This window comes from Phoxinus phoxinus (genome assembly GCF_949152265.1).
Source record: "Phoxinus phoxinus genome assembly, chromosome: 7".
Lineage (NCBI taxonomy): Eukaryota > Metazoa > Chordata > Actinopteri > Cypriniformes > Leuciscidae > Phoxinus > Phoxinus phoxinus.
In genome coordinates, this window is record NC_136882.1 from 3,467,292 (window position 1) to 3,488,530 (window position 21,239).

Consider the following 21,239-nt stretch of genomic DNA (forward strand, 5'->3'; position numbering starts at 1 on the left):
GGAAGAAACTCAAACGCTGTCACATGACAAAATCACAGAGTAAAAACATGCACAGGGAATCTACAAAAATAGTATCTATTTTTATTTGATTATTTTTTAATAAAAATAAAATACATTTGAGATGCTGTGTTTCTATGTAGGCTATAGTTCATATTTTAATAATTGACTAATAATTTAAATAATTTTAATGGTTTATATTTTAAAAGACTTGAGTGAACTTAGTAAGCATCAATACTCCATGGTTCTCACAGTGCATTGTGGTACTTTTAGGGAGCGAACGTTTCAGTGCCCAGCTTAACCCTCTGGAGTCTAAGGTGTTTTTGGGGTCCTTGAGATGTTCTGACATGCCCTGACATTTGTGCTTTTGTCAGTTGCTTATAAACATATTAATGGCAAAGGTGTAATTACACTCTATTTAGCATGAACATGGCTATCATAATATGTGAGCAACATGCATGTACATGTTTATGCATGTGTCTGAAATAACGCCACAAAACGCATAGTAAATATGTGTTCACAATACTTTTGAGTAATGGATGTTGTCGCCTAGAGTTTTTCCTTCAAAATGATCAGAAAATCATCCTGCCTAATCATTCACATAAAACAATACATTGATTTACATTTTGTAAAACACTTTTTGTTTGGGAAGGCAATATGCGCAGGGGCGTGACTGATCCAACACCATCATGAATAGTGAGTGGTTCACACCTGAGAAGACAAAGACCCGCATAATGAGCCTTTCATTCAGGTGTGTCACACAAGAAAGAATGTGAGGACAAAATAAATAAATATATATATATATATATATATAATCCAAATATAAATGACAGTCAAAAGCACATTTTTAGTACATAATCATACCTGGAAACCAATCCTGTTCAAATAGACTATATGAGCCATTCTACAGAATTGGTTCAAAGTTAGATTTAGATAGATAATTTATTGTCCCTTAACGGGAAATTTGTTCTCACATATTATCATACAGCACACGCAACTGGCATGTAACAGCAACAACAAAACACATGTAACAGCAACAACTACAACAACAGCAACACACAATGAAAGTTCAACTTTATAGCCTATTATGGATTGAAATTGCAGATGGTACAAAGCTCTTTTTGAAACGAGCCCTTCTCCATGTTAGGGTCCTGTATCTTCGCCCGGAGGGCAAGAGAGTGAAGTGGAAGTTGAGGGGGTGCTCTGGGTCTGTTATTATTGTCCGGGCAAGGCGGGCTATTGCTCTGTCATTGAGTTCTGAGATGTTGGGTGTAGGGGAGTGTATTATTTTTTAAGCTGTGTGATTTTATTCAGTTTATTTTTGTTGGCAACTTACAGCATGGTGTAAAAACTGGTGGAGCAGTATAACAGAATGGGTTGGATAATACTTGTGTACAGTAGTAACAGAAGAGGATGGGCAATATAAAGGGAACTTAGTTTTCGTAAAATATGCAGATGCTGTTTGGAAACTTTTCTATTTTTTCTTTTCTTTTTTTATACATGCAAATTGTATAATATCCAAGGTAAACATTTCTAGTAACTGTATTTTCAGAAAGTTTTGGAATACGTCCTCTTCCCAAATGTGTCACTGATAAAAAATGTAAAAAAAAATGTAATGAGAAGGTTTATATTGACCTATAAAGATTATTTTACATCTACCTTGTAAATATATTTTTTGCTATTTTATTAAAAAATGTTCACATGTAAATCAACAACAATTACAATTTTAACAATATTTCAAGTGTAATCTTTTTTTCTTTTTTTAAGTATCATACATATTTTAAAGTTAAGGATTCATTAGTTTGATATAGCCTAACGTTACATTGGAACAAACACTATAACATCTTAGTTGATGAGTTTATTTTTGACAAAACATACTATATATTTAACATATGAGCAGAAACTGGCTAACAAAAGCTTATTTGATGTCTATTTTACAGTAAAAACTTTATAGTCTATCCACAACTAGTCACAACTAGCAACAGCGCGCATATGTGCCGTTCATTCATCACACACAGAAACGCGATTCATATTTAAACAGCCTTTTTGCGGTTTACAGACACTATTCCATATCGCGATTACAACAAACCATATAAGAATAAAAAACTTACTACTAATCCTCAACTGGATCCATTGCTCCTCGAAGTGAAACCAGCCCTTCTGAGGTAAATTTCCCAGGAATTATTCCTCACAGCCTCGCAAGATGACACACAGTACATTCCTCTGATTAAACTTGGTGTGTTTTATCGAGCTGATGTGGCCGGTTTGCATGTTTGCATGTATTGCCTCAGATCATTTGCGTTTGAATAGCGCGCGCTCTCCGTGGGCGTGGTCACATTAAAAGACAATGAGCTATAATGAGAACTCGCTCTTTTTATATAGATTACATAAACAGAGCATATTTGTTTTAGTTTTGAATTAGATAATTTAAAAGTACACACTTAAATGATTATAAAGATATATTGCTCATGTCTGAGTGAATAGTATTCGCTGAGTTTTGTTTAAGTTTAGAGACGTGCACTAGAAAAAAAGTTCACGGAGACGGAGAGGCAGAAAGCACACCCTGTTTATTTTCTTTATTTTACAAAAGCACAATGTTTTATCTCGATTGTAAGTGGACACATAAAAGACATTTAACAGCTTATTTTTTCATATTTCTTAAGTCTGTATGACCAAAAATGCCGGAGTATTTTAAATCTATTTCCCTGCTATGTAAAAAAAAACCTGAGTAAAACGCGCCAGCGCATTTGCGGTCCCCAGAGGGTTAAGATGTCGATTCATGCCCTTTAATAAAAAAAATAAAAAAATAAAATAAACGGCAAATCATACAAAATGGTGATTCAAAAAAGATGTTTACAAATAAAATATATTACCAAATAAAGACAAAGAAAACCAGTAACCGGATAGGGCAGCAAGGAAAGCAGGAACAGTCTGACTACTCCTATTCTCATGAGCAGATCTTCCCTTAATCCTGAGGGAACAGTCTGACTACTCCTGTTCTCATGAGCAGATCTTCCCTTAATCCTGCGGGAACAGTCTGACTACTCCTGTTCTCATGAGCAGATCTTTCCTTAATCCTGCAGGAACAGTCTGACTACTCCTGTTCTCATGAGCAGATCTTCCCTTAATCCTGCAGGAACAGTCTCTGACTACTCCTATTCTCATGAGCAGATCTTCCCTTAATCCTGCGGGAACAGTCTGACTACTCCTGTTCTCATGAGCAGATCTTTCCTTAATCCTGCGGGAACAGTCTGACTACTCCTGTTCTCATGAGCAGATCTTCCCTTAATCCTGCAGGAACAGTCGGACTACTCCTGTTCTCATGAGCAGATCTTTCCTTAATCCTGCGGGAACAGTCTGACTACTCCTGTTCTCATGAGCAGATCTTTCCTTAATCCTGCGGGAACAGTCTGACTACTCCTGTTCTCATGAGCAGATCTTCCCTTAATCCTGAGGGAACAGTCTGACTACTCCTGTTCTCATGAGCAGATCTTCCCTTAATCCTGAGGGAACAGTCTGACTACTCCTGTTCTCATGAGCAGATCTTCCCTTAATCCTGAGGGAACAGTCGGACTACTCCTGTTCTCATGAGCAGATCTTCCCTTAATCCTGCAGGAACAGTCGGAGTACTCCTGTTCTCATGAGCAGATCTTCCCTTAATCCTGCGGGAACAGTCTGACTACTCCTGTTCTCATAAGCAGATCTTTCCTTAATCCTGCAGGAACAGTCGGACTACTCCTGTTCTCATGAGCAGATCTTTCCTTAATCCTGCAGGAACAGTCTGACTACTCCTGTTCTTATGAGCAGATCTTTCCTTAATCCTGCGGGAACAGTCTGACTACTCCTGTTCTCATGAGCAGATCTTTCGTTAATCCTGCAGGAACAGTCTGACTACTCCTGTTCTCATGAGCAGATCTTCCCTTAATCCTGCAGGAACAGTCTGACTACTCCTGTTCTCATGAGCAGATCTTTCCTTAATCCTGCGGGAACAGTCTGACTACTCCTGTTCTCATGAGCAGATCTTTCCTTAATCCTGCAGGAACAGTCTCTGACTACTCCTGTTCTCATGAGCAGATCTTCCCTTAATCCTGCAGGAACAGTCTCTGACTATTCCTGTTCTCATGAGCAGATCTTCCCTTTAATCCTGCGAGAACAGTCTGACTACTCCTGTTCTCATGAGCAGATCTTTCCTTAATCCTGCGGGAACAGTCTGACTACTCCTGTTCTCATGAGCAGATCTTTCCTTAATCCTGCAGGAACAGTCTCTGACTACTCCTATTCTCATGAGCAGATCTTCCCTTAATCCTGCGAGAACAGTCTGACTACTCCTGTTCACATGAGCAGATCTTCCCTTAATCCTGCGGGAACAGTCTGACTACTCCTGTTCTCATGAGCAGATCTTCCCTTAATCCTGCAGGAACAGTCTCTGACTACTCCTGTTCTCATGAGCAGAGCTTTCCTTAATCCTGCAGGAACAGTCTCTGACTACTCCTGTTCTCATGAGCAGAGCTTTCCTTAATCCTGCGGGAACAGTCTGAATACTCCTGTTCTCATGAGCAGATCTTCCCTTAATCCTGCAGGAACAGTCTCTGACTACTCCTGTTCTCATGAGCAGGGGCCTCATTTATAAAACTGTGCGTAGGATCCTTACTAAAAGTGTACGTGCATATCATTTGCATACGATTATTCATCCACGTGATAACATGTTTAACGGTACAAGACATTAGGAAAATATGAAATACGGATGTGCCGTCACATTACATTAATAAAAATCATTTAGTAGCCTATCCTTGCCTTGTTTTTGAATAAATAAATCAAATAGTGTAAAATACATTTCAGAGAAAGTTTTTCTCAATCTTTTCCACTGGCCAAATAGTCTTTTTAATTTATTTATATTTTTAATGGAAACAGATCGACCTTGTTGTGCATTATATTTGCACAATCTGCTATTATCATAAGCAATTATCTCTGTAGTTAAAACATTGAAACACAGCATGCCAAAGGAAAAGTGTTCAAAAGCATTGCATCCACAACAAATATTTATAGGCTATTTATGGAATATATATATATATATATATATATATATTTTTTTTTTTTACTTCTCAGTAAATGTCATCATGTAGTTTAAGTGTTTAACTCCGTTAATGAGAATGGCATATTTAATCTAAATGTTTATATCAGAAATAAAACATAGTTTAAATCATTGTTTTATATAAACTGTAGCCTATTTATGATTAGGACTCATAATGAAGATTTACAGTTTTACTTCATCTGCCGTCAGATATGTGTCAGTTTCACTAAACGGCCCAACGCGCTCACTGGCATGGACATTTAAGGTGTGGATATTTGCTTCAAGTGATAGGCTTGGTGAGTGAAATTATATTTGTATTATCTTTCTGTATATGTATAATTTTATTTCGATTTTCTGTCTAAAAGTGACCAAAAAGACATTTAACTCCAGCTCACCATCGGTGTCGCCAAACTGCTCCGTCTCCAAAACGTTCGTACGCATGGGTCAGAGTTTGTGCAGGTGCGCACATTTCCCCGTCAAGTTTGTTTTTATAAATCACAACTTATGCGTCAGAAGTGGCGTACACCTCTTTCAGGGCCTGTTTTGTGCGTACGCAACGGTTATAAAAGAGGCCCCTTATCTTTCCTTAATCCTGCGGGAACAGTCGGACTACTCCTGTTCTCATGAGCAGATCTTCCCTTAGGCCCCGTTTACACGATGGGAAAACGCAGATATTTCTCTGAGTTTTGGCCTGTCATTTACACGAAAACGCAGTTTTTATCCCAGAAAACGATTATTTCTAAAAACTCCGGCCAAAGTGGAGATTTCTGAAAACGGCGGTTATATGTTGTCGTGTCAACTGGGAGAAACGGGGTTTTAGGTTCTCTCTTGTCTATTCTGAGGATTCTGATTGGCTTGCAGGGCTTTATCCTTCTCCCTACACTGCCGCCCATAGGTTTGGCACAGTTATGATGGCGCTCGACGGCGTTTTTATGCGGGTTGTGTGCACGATGTTATTATTGAAAACGGAGGGGGGGAAATATTCGTTTCTCTAAATACCCGGCTATGTGTAAATGTGGCCTTAATCCTGCAGGAACAGTCTCTGACTACTCCTGATCTCATGAGCAGATCTTTCCTTAATCCTGCGGGAACAGTCTGACTACTCCTGTTCTCATGAGCAGATCTTTCCTTAATCCTGCGAGAACAGTCTGACTACTCCTGTTCTCATGAGCAGATCTTCCCTTAATCCTGCGAGAACAGTCTGACTACTCCTGTTCTCATGAGCAGATCTTTCCTTAATCCTGCAGGAACAGTCTGACTACTCCTGTTCTCATGAGCAGATCTTCCCTTAATCCTGCGAGAACAGTCTGACTACTCCTGTTCTCATGAGCAGATCTTTCCTTAATCCTGCAGGAACAGTCTCTGACTACTCCTGTTCTCATGAGCAGATCTTTCCTTAATCCCGCAGGAACAGTCTCTGACTACTCCTGTTCTCATGAGCAGATCTTTCCTTAATCCTGCAGGAACAGTCTGACTACTCCTGTTCTCATGAGCAGATCTTTCCTTAATCCTGCAGGAACAGTCTCTGACTACTCCTGTTCTCATGAGCAGACCTTTCCTTAATCCTGCAGGAACAGTCTGACTACTCCTGTTCTCATGAGCAGATCTTTCCTTAATCCTGCAGGAACAGTCTGACTACTCCTGTTCTCATGAGCAGATCTTTCCTTAATCCTGCAGGAACAGTCTGACTACTCCTGTTCTCATGAGCAGATCTTTCCTTAATCCTGCGGGAACAGTCTGACTACTCCTGTTCTCATGAGCAGATCTTTCCTTAATCCTGCGGGAACAGTCTGACTACTCCTGTTCTCATGAGCAGATCTTCCCTTAATCCTGCAGGAACAGTCTGACTACTCCTGTTCTCATGAGCAGATCTTTCCTTAATCCTGCAGGAACAGTCTGACTACTCCTGTTCTCATGAGCAGATCTTTCCTTAATCCTGATGATAAAAATAAACATGCGAGTCTTCCGGGCCTCTGCTTCCCTCGCTGAACTTACTAGATAACCAGAAATGGGATCTGAGAATAAACACACTACCCTTTACTGATAATGACAATGAGGAACAATAAATATAAAATTACTCAAAAGATCAACGAAAGCACCAAAGTCAAAATAAAACTAATGAAAAGCTGGATCTTGGATCTGGATTGAAAATCATGCTGGCAGAGCAGGAGTATCATGGCTTGTAGACCAGAATTAACTACATGTTAGAATCAGCCATACAATTGAAATTGTTAAAATCGGCTTTACAACAGTGTTTTACATTGTTTCTTTGACAAATAAGTTGCTTGTCTTGTATTAAAATAACCTGAGGAGCTGAGCCTTTAGCCATTTTCAAGAAGCAGCTAAAGGTATCTTTTCCATCAGTACTTTACTGTTCTGTTCTTTCTATTTTGTATTTAAAAAAACATTATGTCACAGGTCGGGGCGGGCCAATCGGACTGCACCCACCCCTGAGACCCTTACCACCCTTGGGGAGTCGGACAGAGGCCAGGCGAGGAGGACAGACACAAGCTTCAAACAAAACAATAGTTTATTGAATATTAAGAGGGATAAAACTATTTAAAATAGGGAGTCTTCGGAGCAGGGTCGTTCCGTCCTGCGGACCCGCCGAAGGCCCTCAGAGTGCAGTGTGGTATTCCTCTTCTCTACAGCGGGGAGCAGACGGAGAATTTACGACTGGGGATCTACACTGCAGCGCAGTCAGGTGAGTACACAGGCATGTAATCCTCTTCTTTAGCATGTAACAGACAGGTGAATATACAGTGCTATGCATAAGTTTAGACACCCATGCTAAAGTTGCCTAAAAAGAGGAATAAAAAATCATCTTTTGGAAATTTATCTTAATGCCTTAATTTAAAAAATGAGGAAAACTCCAACCTTTAAGGACACCAATTTTCTTTGTGAATGAATAATGTATCGTAAAAAAATAAATGTTCTTCCTTAAAATACAGGGTGCATAAGTTTGGACACCCCTATGTTAAATTCCCATAGAGGCCGACAGATTTTTATTTTTAAAGGCCAGTTATTTCATGGATCCAGGATACTATGCACCCTTAAATTAAGGCATTAAGATAAATTTCCAAAAGATGATTTTTTATTCCTCTTTTTAGGCAACTTTAGCATGGGTGTCTAAACTTATGCATAGCACTGTACGGGCACGTAATCCTCTTCTTTAGCAGGTAACAGGCAGAGAACTTACGGCTGGAGGGCTTCACTGCAAAGCAGACAGGTGAATATACGGGCACGTAATCCTCTTCTTTAGCAGGTAACAGACAGAGAACTTACGGCTGGAGGGCTTCACGGCAAAGCAGACAGGTGAATATACGGGCACGTAATCCTCTTCTTTAGCAGGTAACAGACAGAGAACTTCGGAACGTGATAGAACTCAGGTAAGCAACGGGTATCCAGCGGGATTAAGTTCACACTTCACACGTCAACAACAGTGCATCACATCACTTCATCACTACAATTCAGCACTCAGTGGGAAATACATATATAAATGGCCGTCGCCCAATTCTTGACCTGACATTCGCATCAGGGAGTCCCATAGACCAGAGAGAGAAGATGGAGATCAATTGGACTACTCACAATCCTTCGCAACGATCTTACTTGTCCAACGATTTCCTCTTAGTTGAGTCCGCGTGCTCCTTCTCCCAAACTCACAATGCCGCGCCCGTTTGCCAGCACTACTTCCTCCTCTCCACCGCTCGTGCTTCCTCCGACATTCACAGTCCCCAAAAACAACTCTCCCCTTGGTCTGTACTTTCTCCTTTTATCTTCCCCCAATCGCAACGTGTCCCGATCGTGGAGCCTCAATCCCCTCGTGCACAGCTGCCGGCGATCACGGCTGATCACCCCCATTCGCAGGGATTTTCGCGCAAACCCGGAACTAGCCCGGTGTTTCGTTATTATGGGTCCGGCGGGAGGCAATCTCGGCGAACATTAGTTCCGCCTTGAAGAGAAAAAGTTCGAAATTCGTCACCTCGTGACAATTACATGTACTGTACTGGACAAAATGGGACTTGTCACAGTATTTTGATTGCTTTTACTGTTCTCATTTGTAAGTCGCTTTGGATGAATTTGATTTAATGTGTATCACACAGCACAAGCACACAAACACTGGCAATCTGTCGGTGAAAGGCTACTCCTGGAAAACAGAGTTTCATTGTGATTTTCTTCCTCATATTTTTGTCTGGTGGACTCTAAGGCAAAGTTAAGAATCAAGAATGTTTTGGAACACAATAAAGAAAAAGCTTTCCTTTCTAGATAAACATCTGACAGATAATGTTTCAGAGTTTCAGTCACTGATGTTCTCATGTTTCTCCAAGTTTGTATTTCCTTGATTTTCATGTGTTATTTCTTTGATTCAATAATGTAGCAGAACTGAATATCATTCCAACATTGAACCAAGTATTATGCTGCTATTCATAAAAACTTAAAAACCAACTGGCCAATAACAATGTTTATTTAGTTCACCAAAGCCAACATTTTGAGACTTGGCAAATGTTCATTTTGAGCCCTCTTTGCTAGTATCAGAGGACTGGTTTTATCAAAATGTAATGTGCTGCATCATGTTAAAACATGTTAAACTGTATATTGGTGTTATGAGAATTAAGGATTCTGTTTCTGGTTTTATGAATGACAAAATTACAGAATAAATGCTAACAGCATGACAGCATTATATGATAGCATGTATTGTCTGTCACCACGTTATCCTATTATAGCAATGGCAGAAGTTATTGATATGCTGATTCTGTGATACTTGTACTTGTAGAAATTGCACAGTATGCAATAATAATAGTATTTATTTCCACTTTTCAAACATCGCTAAGCTCCGGAACATGATATCTGTCTCTGATGCAGAAAAGCTAGTTCATGAATTCATGACTGGTTATATCTGGTTGTCCTGCATCCTCAATAAATGACCACAGATAGTCCAAAATGCAGCTGCAAGAGTTATTACCAGATCAAGAAAATATGATCTTATAAGCCCAATTTAATCATCTCTACACTGGCTACCCGTTCATTTCTGTATCAATTATAAAGTATTGCTACTGACCTATAAGGCCCTAAATGGTTCAGCTGCTGTGTATTTAACTGATCTTCTATCGCCTTATAATCCATCACGCTCTTTAAGGTCATGAAACTCTGGGCTTCTGGTAGTACCTAGAATATCTAAGTCCACTAAAGGAGGGAGAGCGTTATTACGTTTGTCTCCTAAATGTTTGATAATGTTGATAATGTTCAGGGCTCGGACACATTCTCCCAGTTTAAAATATTGTTCAGAATATTGCAATAAACTAGTTGTTCTAGTATAACTACGGCATCAAACAAACAATCATTTTTCTGACATTTTGTCAGTGCTCAAGAAGATTTTCTTGTGCTCCGCCAAGATTTAACGTGCTGATTGTTCATTGATGTACCAAACGTGGCTTCTTGAACCAGCATAGCAGTCTATACGGTGATGATGGAAACTGCACTGTATTTCTATCAAAGTATACCATTCACAGTCTGTTCATAGTGTCATATTTGCTTGTGGGTGTTCTCAGGGCTTTAAACCTAAACTAACTTCAGGAATAAAGAAGTAAAACCCTCAGAAACTGACGAGTTCTTCTTTTTAGCCTCTTTCTCTTTTTATTGACCTTTTCTCCTTTTTCCTTTCCTTCTGCTCTTCTCTTTCTATATTCCCCGTCATAATAAAAATACTCACAACCACATACAGAATAGATACTGCTGAATTCACATATTAAAATATAACATCAGCTTCCATCTTTTAACGTAATGTGCACAAATAAGCCACAGGACATGTCTCGAAAAACCATCAGTGCTTCCTGATGTAGATAAACCACATGGCTTTTGACTATCGTAACCATCAACACCAATATATAGTTCACATGGGGTGATTTGCACAGTTAAGTTCTTGCAGAAAACACACAACATCACATTTAAAAAGCAACTTTTGTTTCTGGAGATGTCCTTTGGTAGTCAAACACTTCTGTCGCAGCTCTGCGTACTCTTGTGTGTTTTTCTTGTAAACCTACCATGGAGGTATCCCAGAAAGCAGGTTATGCAACATACATGGGAAAGATTACGGATAAATTAGCAGATAATCTCAACTTTCAGTTCCAAAAATGGAAGTAACTTTCAGGGAATGCAAGTGACCATAGCCATTGTAGTATGTTTTTAATTAGAAAGCATTATAAAGCAATGCTATTTTACTCATCAATGTTGTATTCTCATCCTACACATCAAGTCAAGTCACCTTTACTTATATAGCGCTTTGTATGGAAGTAAAATAATGCCAAATGTGTTTGAAATAAAAAAGCCTGTTGAATTGCACTACTTGAAAAAAATATGCATTGCATTAACCATGCTTGCATTTTAATGGATTGTATTTTTAGGGCTTGCATTTTTATGGGCTGAAATTCAACATGGTTGAATATTTAAGCTTTGAATATTTCAATTCAAAACATTTCACCTTTCATATTTCACTTCCAAAATATTCAAACTGCTTAAAAATACAACCTATAATATTCAACAGGCAATTTTTGGTCCATTTCATTTTCATTTCATTTCTTCCATAGCTTTATACAATATAGATTGATTCAAAGCAGCTTTACAGTAATATAAGGGAAAATGATGCATTGTGGCTGTTGTTCAGCTGAAGTCAGATCGGTGTTGATTCACTTCTGCTGTTAAGGTCATCAATTATTAAATTAGTTTATTTAATCTATAAAGCAGTTCTGCAACAAATAATGTCATTGTCCAGCTCAGTTTAGTTCTCTTACAGCAGCATTAGGAAATTCAGATCAATAATTTTGTTGAATGTTAAGTGTCCCCAACTAAGCAAGCCAGAGGCGTCAGTGGTAAGAACCCAAACCAGTCAGGAGCCAGTTCTCCAGTTCCCATCACTGTGCATTCAAAACATTTTTTTAATGAAAATGGGTAATTTCCAACATAATTACCCATTTTCATAATATTATATTTCATATATAACATTCATATTATATTGTATTATAATTGATTTGTTGGCCCAATGGTGGCATCCAGTCAGCGGGTTAAGGTCTCTGCACGTTACTGAGTGACAAAGTAATTTGATTAAATTAAATACATTTTCGCATACTAACTCAGTTCATCTGACTCCATAAATGAAAAGGTTTTAATGATATCTGTCAATCTGTGCATCATTAAATGTGAGCAAATGTTTGCCTATTCTTTTTAACTATTTACTGTAAATAATGTCAATTAGAATAAAATCAAATGTTTACAATTTATTATGTCAGGTGCAGGACACTTTTCCTTCTTCTAAGCAAACACCAGGAGACGTTGGGCTCACGTTCAAGCAGAAGTTATTCTTTATTGAGCGCGTCTGCAGTTTTCCAAAACAGTCTGAATCTAAAATAGGATCTATACACTGTAATCTATACATTCCAAGAAAGAGGAGACTTCTTGGGGTGGAGACAAATTCAAACAAATTATACGAAAGCAGGGAGGGGTTGATTCTATCCAGCAAAAAACAGTTTTGGCAGACTATCTTGCCAATCAGCATATTCACTCTATTGTATTGCTAATCTAATCAGCATAATGCTTCAACGTCTGAGCTAGGACTTCGAACGCCATTTGCAGAACAAAAGGCAAATGGGCTTGGGCCCTGATGGGCTTGGGCAAACGGCTCCGAAAACCATTTGCAGAACAAAAGGTGAGAGTCTCAATGATCTGACTCATTTACAAGTACTACTGTCTACTGCTAGAAACTCAATATTCATCAGTTAAACCTAAAATGAAATAGATTCTTAAAATTAGTTCTTCTTCACAGGTAAATGTATTGTGCTAATTTCATAATCACTTCAAAGATAATAGACACAAAACATCTAATGCCCTGGAATAAAGAGAGAAGATGTGAACCTGACATACATGAAGCTGAGAGTCTTAGTCACTCTCAACATCACAAGCTAATTTGAGTTACAAATCGCGCCGAGCCTCTTGTTGCATTTCATTATATAGACAGAAACTTCTTTCATATGGAAACATCTGCTAACAATGGGAATTTGCATCAGAGGTTACACCTTTTGAGAGCAGGATGCCATTTGCCTGGAAGACACACCCTCCTGTGTGTACAGGTTATCTCTAAACTCTTAAGAACTTTATTATATTTTGGTTTACCTCATTGGGAATGGGACAGTTGTACCAGTCACACTGAGACATTTCAAATGATACCAAACATGTATAAAACTGTATGATAATTGTTCACATTTAAACCATATATATTTTGGGTGAATCTCAGGTGGTCTCCACATGAGAGAGAGAGAAGGAACGGGGGAAGAGGGAAAGAGATGAGGTGAGATTTGCGTCTCAAATGGTGCACAAGAGTGAGTTCAAATGAGTTGCCCTCTCTTCGAGTTTTCCAGTCTTACATATTTCTAAAATAAAATACACGATACAACTCACAACATATGTGGACGTAAAATGGCTAAACATTAAAAATAAAATTACACTGAGTGTTTTCTTTTAGTTCAGTCAATTTTTAGTTTTTAATTGATATATTTAGTTTTTCTCAATTGCTAAAACACTAAAACCCATTGGCTGAACAAAGTTGTCAGTTGCCTGAACTCATTTAGCTAATTGTGCAGTCTGTTGTTAATACCTTAAGCCATCTCACGGTAAAACACAATTAGCATATCTCACTTAGACTTTTCAGCAAAACTCTAACACATTCTGCACTCTAATGCACACGTCATCCATACTGGTCCGAGTCAAGTGGCAACAATCAAATACAAATAGAGAACACATGTCATTGATTGAACACAACCACTAAAAATTGATTTAACCTGTTTCAAATGATGTGACAACCAATATTTGATTTTTGTCCCTTTTAGTATTGTGTACTGTACAATTAACAAATTGTATGGCCCTGAACATTGTGCTTTCCATTATTTAACAGTACTGACTGCTCAATAGAGTTGAACTGGTTGCAGGTTCATATCAACAAAGAACAAGAATTACAGTATCACAGAGACAAAGGACAAGTTTGTGAGATGCAGGGTACAGAACTGTAAAAATACAAGGTACAAGGAAGAGGAAGAACAAAAAAATTTTTCAAAGAGCAAAGCAGAGTATTACAGTTTTTCTCAATTGCTTAAACACTATAACCAGGCTTTTAAACTAAACATTTTAAACCATAACGCCATTTATCAAAAGCACACCCATTTCACTAAACTATAAACACTATTCCCTGTTTTGACACGTGAGTCAGATTTGTTGAATTGTCACTGCAAAGCTCCACACACAAATCCCTTAATTTCTCATTGCCTAGACCATGTGGTAATTTAGAAAGCACTCGCATTCAATATTGTTCACTCAAGTCAGCATAGTTTCAGCTCAGTTAGCACACAATTACCCAGGTGGAAACACTAAGAGTCAAATTTTAACACACATCAATCAGAACTTTCAAGTTACATAAAAGTGTCAGAGTCAGTTCATTTGAGTTTTGGAACAATGGATCCACAAAGAAATGAAGGAAGAGATCGAGGAGGGAGCGGAAGAGGACGTGGGGCAGGAGGAGGGAGAGGAACATGATTGGCCATCGGGCTATTGTAAATGTCCCTGGTCAGCGCGGAGGGAATGTCACTATGTGCGCAGCGAGGGGTACTCCACCGCCATGCCTTTCTAGGACCCTATAACACTATGCTCCTCCTTGCTTTCCTTGACGGTCTAAGAGAGCATATGTTCCAGTTGGACCACAGGGAACCAGCACAACCAGAGCATCCTCACTACGTTGTTTGGGATAACGTCAGCTTCCATCGCTCTGGTTCGAGACTGGTTTACCAATAACCCGAGATTTTCAAACACCTTTCTGCCTGCATACTCTCCCTTCCTAAACCCAATAGAGGAGTTTTTTTCAGCATGGCGGGGGAAAGTGTATGATCGAGAACCTTATGCGTGTTCACCTCCTCCAGGCCATGGAAGAAGCCTGCCTAGATGTATCAGTAGATGCGTGCCAGGGGTGGATCAGGCATGCAAGAGGACTTCAGCTGAACAACAGCCACAATGCATCATTTTCCTGATATCACTGTAAAGCTGCTTTGAAATCCCATGGCATTTATCGTAAAGAGTGTGCGTGTAACCCCCGGTGTCCTGGCCACACTCCACCGGCATTGGCCCCTACCAATCATGGCCTGCTAATACAGTAATCCCCATCCATTGAATTGGCTCTATCACTCTCTCCACTTATAGTGTGTGTGTGTGAGCGCACTGGCGCCGTTGTACTGTGGCTGCCGTCGCATCATCCCAGTGGATGCTCACACTGGTGGTGTTGAGGAGAGATTCCCTGCAGTGTTGCCAACTTAGCGCTTTTGTCGCTATATTTAGCGAGTATTCAGACCCCTCTAGCGACACATTTTCAAAAAAGCGACTAGCGACAAATCTAACGACTTTTTCTGGTGTTATTGGTGACTTTTGGCGACTCTCTGACGTGAAAGCAAATATCGTCTTCTCAACAGCGGGTGCTGCCGTGGGTCCCATCCGCGTCCCAAAGCACTCACAGGCGGCCCAGTCCTCGCGCAGCAGCCGCTTCCAGCTGCAGTCAGAGCAGGAGATGTTAACCCCTCCGCCACATGAATCGCGCATGTGCGGGATTCATGTACCAACTTAGCGCCTTTGTTGCTATTTTTAGCGACTTTTCAGACCCCGACTTTTTTGCTTTCTCCCTGCCGTCACTCACTGTAGCTGCGTCTACCCTGTTCATCTGTTGAGCGCACGGCTGCTGACAGACGTGAATGAGCAGTGTTTTTCCACAGACTTATCACTTATCTGCTTTTCTTTGGGTTTTTATATAAAGAATTTAGTTGGACCATTTTAAGTTCCTTTCTTTCTTGTGCTTATTACTTAATAGACTATCACTAATATCACAGAGCTTTAGGTCATCCGGTTCCCGAACTCTCAATTCAGATAATTTTCCACATATGCCTATAGGCTAATTTTTATTTTTTTTTGTCATTCACTAGACCTATATCATAGTCGTTCTAGCCTATTGTCTGACAAAAAAATATAGGCTATAGGAAATGAGAACAGCTTTATATTTTCATTTGGCTATATTATATTATATTACAATAGCCTATATTAAATACAGTAGGCCTATGTGAGCATTAATTTAGAGAGAAAACACATTAGGCAAGCAGAACGCAAGTACGACGCGATGACGTCATGAATATGCTAATTGACGTATGACGTCATCTAGCGACATTTAGCGACTTTTAGGGAAGGCGTTAGCTACTTTCCTCTGAAAATAGTTGGCAACACTGATTCCCTGATACGATTGTAAAGCACTTTGGGTGTACAGTAGTAAATGCCCTATTCTATTCTATGCTATTCTACTAAGATAGAACATGTTTTCGTTCATCAAAAGACAATGATGGAAAAATATTACATTTGTTTTGAGATGAAAAATGTACTTCTCCCTGAGAACTATATGTTTTGAACAATGTGATTTCTATTTTTCGGTGTATTGTTTACTGACTGCTTGATAGTGTATCTCACTTTGTTTATGATTTGAGAGCCATGTTTGATTTTGAACACAGGTAAAACTGTTTTGAGGCGAAATTTTCCTTTTGCAAGAGGAGTCATAGGTTTTGTAAGTAGTGCTTGAAGATGAGGTTTTGTAAGTAGTGCTTGAAGATGAGGTTTTGTAAGTAGTGCTTGAAGATGAGGTTTTGTAAGTAGTGCTTGAAGATGAGGTTTTGTGTTTAATGTTTTAATTGTGTTTGTCTGTATGCTTTTTGTCTTTTTCATTTTCTTACATCGTATCTCATTTATTTTTAATCTTGTTAAACTGTATTTTTATCAAAAAGCCCTACTAGGGACAAGTGTCGAGAATTAGCTTTAGCTAAAAACACTATGATACATACATCGGATGACTGTTAAGTTTATCTATGTTATTGTATCTGTCCCTAAGTAAATTTGCCCTTCCTGCGTTAACTTCCCTCCATCTTGTTCACACAGATGTATATCATTCATACCTGCAAACTCAGAAGGTCTGAAAAAGGTTTTTTTTTAATTCTGGATTTATTTTCAATAAATAAAATTTAAAATTTTGTCTACAAAATATGCCGACAACAGAAAATTTTATTTATTTATTTGTGTTTTATTTATTTATTAGTGTTGTTTATATTAGATTAGATCAGGTTAAATCATTTGATTGAACAATAATTCAAATTTTCTTCCAAGAACATGGATATGTTGCACAAGTTGTTAGCACTATTAGAACACCAGGAGCAAAACATTACCGACAGAAATACAAAAACAAATTACCAAAATACTCATTTCGTGGATCAACCACAGTCTGTAATGTGGATTGTAATTTGTAATCGACCTGTTCTGAAACTGCCGTCGAGCGGGCACATGCTTGTCTGTGAGTGATGCTGCGGAGCGAGCAGGAAAACACGGAGCGGATTAGCAGAATCAGTGTATCTTTAGCGGAGCGATAACACGTTTTTATGGGAATCCTCTGGAGGGTTAGGGAGGGGAGCGAGAGGGGCACCTCAGCTGACGAGGGCAGAAGGGCAGTGGCTCTAGCCACCGGGCCACTGTGCACGGCCCTGAAACTAGTTTTTATAATTTACATCATCGACTCGTTTTCGTCTGTGAAAATGATCAAAATTATTCGTCAACGAAATTAACACTAATGCAGTGGAGGAGATAGCCTTGCCAATTCTTCACATTGAACTAACATTGTAGGCTAACAGTAACAACACAATTTGCTGATCTCACGTTAGCTGACTAGCCGACAAGCTTACTTACTTACCAATATAACGTTAATGTTAAACATGTTAACTAACAATAATGTTAGAGAAAACAATAACAGGACTTACCTCAAAAGTAATCAGTGTCCAAAGCATGAATTCATCCGCGGGAAAGCTGCAGCCAGGGGCGCGGGCGCTGCCGTTATCTTGACTGTGATTGGCCAAATGACTCGCGTGATGAACACGCTTCAAAATAACAGTGGGGATTCTCCCGAGGGGAAGTTCACAAGTGTGTGTATAAAAGTGTGTTTACATGTTTTTTACGCCCTTCTCTCTGTCTCGTTCACTCTGCACTCAACCCTTCACTGTAAAAAAATATTGTTGGTTTAACATTTTTAGTTCACTGAAATGTAAAATGTGAGTTAATACAATTTAATCAACAGAAACTAAACAGTATATTATCTGAACCACATTAATAATCTAATTTGATTTGACAAAAGAAAAAAAATTGTGATAAATCATGAAAATATCTTTTTTTTCTCCAAAATGGCGGTGGGGATTCCCACGAGGGGAAGTGCTTAGAGAAGTTTGCGAGTGTATGTCTAAAAGTGTGTCTCTTTTGGAGAACCAACCCCCTGGTTTCTCTCAGGTGCAACTGATGGCTTGCTTGTGTAAATCTGCACTTTCCAGGCATAGCTGGATTTGGCATCACAGGCTGTCCACACTTTGATGCCATATTTGGCTGGCTTTTTTGGAATACACTGACGAAAAGGACAGCGTCCTCTGAATGGTACGAGGCGTTCATCCACTGTAATGCGTAGTTCAGGATTGCAAAGATGAGGTAGAATTATTACTCATTTATCCCATTGCCTCTAACTTGTCCCTCTCACGTCGACTGGGTCTGTCATCAAAACGAATGACCAGAGAAATTGTGTAATCTTTCCGGAGACATTGTGGAGTGAAGTATTGGCCTTCCACACTCTGGACTCATAACCGGTCAGTCGCCTCTGCCTTTGATCTGTGCACTCCAGCTAATATTAGCAATCTTCCAGATTCCCTCCAGATTGGTCATATCCAGGATAATCTTCTCTATTGGTTGTAAATAGAGTTCAAAAGCTGAGTGTACATTGTGGACTCTTGAGATAGCAAATCGTGCCGGACCTGTAATGTTCTTGATAACCATGTTTGCTGGCAGTCCTCCTCACTTTTGTGGTGGTGTAGATGTCCTTTCTATTTGAGATCCATCCCTCCACGCTTGATTGTGCTGTGCTTCATCATTTTTCTCTGATGAGGAGGTGGATGTGGCAGTCTCACCCTCAGTGGTCAGAAAATTCAGAGAGGCACGGGTGCAGTCGGCGGTGTTCAGGAAATACATCCCGTGCCGATCAAGATCCCGCCTAAAGCCTCTGGTGATCTGGGCCGCAACAGTGCGAGGACAGAGGAGAGCTTGACCTCTCACACTCCTCCTGCCTCTAGGAGTCGAGTGAGACGCAGAGGAGAAGTGGCAGGATCTCAGGGAAGTGATTAAAGGGTTAGTTCGCCCATTTAAGACATGAGGTTGTATGCAGCCCTTACCAGCACTATAGTGCACACACACTGACCCGCTCTGTGTTCACCTCCCTGGTCAGAGTTCTGGCCGCTGGAAGTTTTTCAAGAAAGTAGTCCTGGTTAGTTTCCGGGGCCACAAAACTGTGCGTTTTTACGTGAAAAAAATATTTGAGTTTCAAAGCTTGATTAATTTACATCACAAAAAACACGCCAGACAAAATTCATACCTCAGTTTTAATCGGCACTATTTTCTTTCCATTTCTATCAATCCGCGCTGCTGTCGACGACCACAGTGCGCACGCTCCGATCAGCTGTTGATAGCGCGACTCGCTGACAACATGTCTGACTACGAAACTTCTGATGATGAAAGTAATTTTAGCACAACGCCAAAGGGATTTCCACTGGAGTCTAAACATCAGCTTGTTTACCGTACAGTTTAGACATGGGATCATAAAGTTAGTAAATAGAGCTTACCGTGTTACTGGTACAGCAAAACTCTTTAAATTAGTTTTTTTCCTTTTCCTCCTTGGTTGGGGATGTAATCGTCTTCGCTGAAGTGAGCTCTGCACACACGAAAATCCTTGATTCTGGATATTTTAGCTCCCGCAGAGTAGCCGAAGGCAACCAGCCAAAGCTGTCTCATAGCTATATCCGAAACAGGAAACCGATGGAATCTGAACGGGGATCCCGGCACATTCTTGTGGTCACAACCTGCGAATTTACAAGTTCGCACCATTGTTAATTTTCTACTTTTTACGTCGTTGTCATTCGATTGTGTAAACTCATGGAACAGCTGATCGGAACGTGCGCACTGTTGATGTTGACAGCACCGCGGATTGATAGAAATGGAAAGAAAATAGTGCCGATTAAAACTGAGGTATGATTTTTGTCTGGCGTGTTTTTTGTGATGTAAATTAATCAAGCTTTGAAACGCAAATAATTTTTTCACGTAAAAACGCACCGTTTTGTGGCCCCGGAAACTAACCAGGACTACTTTCTTGAAAAACTTCCAGCGGCCAGAACTCTGACCAGGGAGGTGACCACAGAGTGGGTCAGTGTGTATGCACTATAGTGCTGGTAAGGATTGCATACAACCTCATGTCTTAAATAAGTAATAAAAAAAACTAACCCTTTAATAAGAATCGCTTTGATAAAGACCTGAATGCTGACAAGAAGTAACATCTCTCCTCTTCCCTCTTCCACCTCCACTACAGGTGTTGGGTAACGAGAACCAGGGTAACGAGAAGCTGAGTAAATCCAGCCCTCGTCTTATACTAATCTTAGTATCGGGTTCCCCCTTTTGTGAATTATGGCTCTGCAGTCTGAGTGACTTGTGATTTGGCTCCCTCAGGTGGCCACCTAGACATTTTGATAAGGTATATACAGTGTGTGTATATATATATATATATGCATACTGTGTTCATGAAAATCCTAAAGACTTTCTTGCTGCCAAAGCTGACCCATGAGCTTGTTATTGCTCATGTTATTCCTCTCCTGCCAAAGAGCATGCTTATCTCATCTTCAAAAGTCCAAAGTATGCAAAATATATATAAAATATATAACACACTATTACACCACCAGCAGCCTGAACCGCTGATACACGGATCAATGCTTTCATGTTGTGTACGCCAAATTCTGACCCTACAGTACCATCTGAATGTCACAGCAGAAATCAACACTCGTCTGACCTGGCAAAGCTTTTCCAATCTCCTATTGCCCAGTTTTGGTGAGCCCGTGTGAATTATAGTCTCAGTCTCCTGTTCTCAGCTGACAGGAGTGACACCGGTGCGTCTTCTGCTTCAAGGTGTGATGTGCAGAACTTCAGCAGATTATCTTGATCATGTCTACATGATAAATCTATTGAGTTGCTGCCCTGTGATTGGCTG

General features: G+C 39.7%; 1 protein-coding gene across 1 annotated transcript in view; it reads right to left on the reverse strand.

Moving 5' to 3' along the window:
- bpifcl (BPI fold containing family C, like) overlaps window positions 1-21,239 on the reverse strand; it is a 210,383-nt gene that overhangs the window by 18,973 nt on the left and 170,171 nt on the right. The window lies entirely within an intron of this gene.